The following is a 3,629-nucleotide window of genomic DNA, read 5'->3' on the forward strand; positions in this document are numbered from 1 at the left end:
ATTATTTGGGAATTTTAGGAGTGATGGAAATGTAGGTTGCTTCACAACCTAGGGAAAAAAGGATTATTCCTTTAATAGAAAAAGGAATATTCCCTAGCAAAACAATATTGTGGTTGGCCTAGGATGAAAATGGCAAGGTTTTGGGATGGATATGGGGATGACAAGCCACTCTGGAGAGAAAGAAGAGGTCATCTTCTCCAGTTTCCAGACCACATAACCACGGAAAAAGAAAACTCAAGCAAAAACCTCAGAAAATCAAAATAAAAAGAAAGGGCCAAAAATCAGGTTGTGATAAAACTTCCCCCCTCAAAGAAATCTCGTCCTCGAGATTTGGTTGCTCAGGGAAGAAGTATGAATATATCTGACTTAAGGAAACCGTTTCCAACTCGGGTATCCTTTTTCCTTCATTGATTGTTCCCCACTGAATTTCATATGACGGGACTGCCCGGCTCTGGGGTGGTTTGCTTCACTGTATCCACATCCTGACAGAACTTACCTTACATGTTCATGCTTATGCTGGCTCCAATTCTTTTCATATCTGCTGACTTGCTGAGTGCGCTAGATCATCATGACTGAAATATATGCCTGTCTCACAAGTTCGAGAGTGATTTCCGATGGATATATCATCCAACACTGACAACCTTTCATGAAGTTATGAATAGATTTTCTTGGTGGACACCCAACCTCTTTACTCCTTGCATTGGGTTTCTCAACTGACTCTAAGTCCTTCGGGTTCAAAATAGTGTTGTGGATCATAACTGCTCTTCTGACTGGTACTGATTTCTCGCGGAGTTTCTAAATCCTCTTGACTAGCTCCACTGTCCTGAGTATCTGATTCGTACCAAATGTTTGACTATCACCTGTCGTGATCAGCATAAAGGGGTATGACCTTATATGATCATATCAGAAGACTTGACTGACTGTGGTTCTGACACAAGAATATTGTTCATGACAGGCTATCCTTTGATGATCCTCATAAGTGAGGAAACTTGCCTCAAAACTGTTATTCACCATCCTGATTAGTCATTCTGTCAGCATATCCATGGGGATAGTAGGCTGTGTGATGCTTTACCATAGTTGTCGGGGGCAAACTGTTGAATAGACCCTTGGTCTGACTTGACAGACGCAGATATTTGATACTGACAAACCTGAGCATATACTGTTAATTGAGCGGATTGTCTGGATATGGGGTCCTTACCATAATTGAGCAGACTCCTTAGGTGAATATTCATGGTGATCAATACTGACTCAGACTGTCCAGGGTATCTACACCATGTGGTACATACAACACTTTTGGTATCTGCATCATCGGTCTTGCTCCTTCATTACTGTTTTCTTGGTCTGGATCCTTTGCTGAAAGAGCGGGGTCATATTGCTTCTTCGTGTGACCATAGGTTCTGTTGGGTGTAATATTTGGATAGGCGTACTTTTATCCTCATCTCCTGACATGGTAACATCGTTTAAATGGCAGGTTGATCGCCTTTCAAGTTTTAACCGTAGGGAAATGAACATCCGAACCCTTGCAAGAAATCGACAAATAAATCAGTAGCCACCAGAACGGTATTTACAACTCAGATCTGGAACATCACTGAAATAAGTCAACCACGTCTCAAGACGGCCGAAAAGCAGCTTAGAGTATGAGACCGGGTTGATAAGAAGAACGTGGCAGTTCCTTAAGACGGCCGAAAAGCAGCTCAGAGCAAAGGGCCACTGTCACAAAAAGAAACTCAACAGCTGTACGAGACGGCCAGAAAGCAGCCCAGAACTCGTGACAGTTGTTAAATATAGAAAAATAAAGTCGGCATCCACCCCGGATACCCAAAAACAGCTCATGTCACAGGCCTCGTCACTGAAGAAAAGTAGAGAAGGGCTCATCAGGATCATATTCCAGGTTCACAGGTACTTGTACAGAGCTCACCGTTGTCGTCAATCTTCATAGTCCTTTGTCACACTGCGGTGTATAACTGGCTTCCTTCTTTTATCAATCCTTATGTGGTTGTCAGATCCTCATTCGAGTGACTTGCAAGATCTTGGCAACATGCTTCGCAATACATATATGAGAATTTGATTTCTGAGGCAGACTGGTGTTTTGACTGATTCTTGCTTCTGACCAAACTGTTGTGGATCTGATTTCTGAGATGCACTGCCACATGCTGTCAACTCGCTGTGTAATACCTTGTACCAGTGCCATTCTGAAGCTTGTGCTAAAAGCCATCGCGCTGAGGAAGACTGGGCATCGTGCTTCAGAAGCTTCCCCCTTAAAGACTTGCTGGGGAAGGACTCAGTACCTTATGCCGGAAGCTTTTGCGGTTGCTTGCTGAAGAAGACAGAGTATTTTGCACAGGAAGTCATCTGTATATCATATTGAGGAAGATAGAGGACTCTTGCACTGGAAGCTTCTTTGGTAACTTGCGAGGGAAGACTGGGTTGCTTACACTAGAAGCTTCTCATTGTGATGTGCCGACTGATTACCACATATGTATACCATCTTAATATTTCTGCTGTTGCTTACTTGTATGAATCGGGGTTTGCTGGACTATCCTCCTTTCTGAGTATTGAATACATGGCACATTCTTGCTTTCTTCCAGGCATATCGTGTTTCAAAATCATCCTCAATGAAGAATCAAACCTTGCATCTGAACCATACCTTTGACCGAGGATATACTGTCGATCTTGCACATAATTTAACTTCTTGTTGATTTGACCATTACTGCTGTGAAGAGTACACATTAAGGGAGACTTGATTATCCGTACTGTTGTGAGGAGTGCACACTAAGTCAAACTTGATTATCAACATCAAGATCAGATATTTCCCATTTCACTATGGTCAGCTGAGAATACCATACTGTTAAGCTGAGTTTCCAAATATTTGAATTCCTTGCTGATTCTTCGGATCCAGTGTTGGTTGACGAGCAACTTTAATAAGGGGAAAATAGGTAACACCGAAGGCCCAAAGAAAGAAGCAAAAGAAACGACGAAAAACAAAAGCACACAAGTATACTGATAATACAATAATCAAGCAACATCACTTACTACTGCTACTCACAACAATAATATGCATGCATACCTAAGCACACAAATCTCGCGGAAACTCCGGTATCACGATCTAATATGTTGTGGCGGTGTGCATGAAAAGTGAATCTGCGTGTGGAAGGAGTTGGTGTAACCATGGCTACACCAAATGCTGGCTGAACTCTGGTTGCATCTGGATGGATACTCAGGTGTGGATGGATTTGGTCATCTTGGGGAGGAACATGGAGTTTAAAACCACATCATCATCAAGCGTATGGAAGGGAACCGTACACGTCCAGAGAATGGGATGACAGGGTAGGATAGCGGTGGAAGAGAAAGGATTGCTGGCATTCCCTTTTCTGATAACCAAGATCAGTAAGGGTTTCCAAAGGAACGAGTTGAAGGGCATGGTTCGGGATAGAGACAAGTCTATCACCGAAATTATAAGGGTGGATAAAGGAAAGATATCGACGCGATACCTGAGCATAACTCCTACAAATGGTGTCTGGAACACTTAGTACCAGGGCATCACTCTGCTGGGACAGAGATGACGCCAAAGCCCAAAAAGCAGGGATGCAAAGAGGGATGGTGCAGGTAGTGGATCGAAACCGATACCA

The sequence above is a fragment of the Aegilops tauschii genome, chromosome 5, assembly GCF_002575655.3.
Source record: "Aegilops tauschii subsp. strangulata cultivar AL8/78 chromosome 5, Aet v6.0, whole genome shotgun sequence".
Lineage (NCBI taxonomy): Eukaryota > Viridiplantae > Streptophyta > Magnoliopsida > Poales > Poaceae > Aegilops > Aegilops tauschii.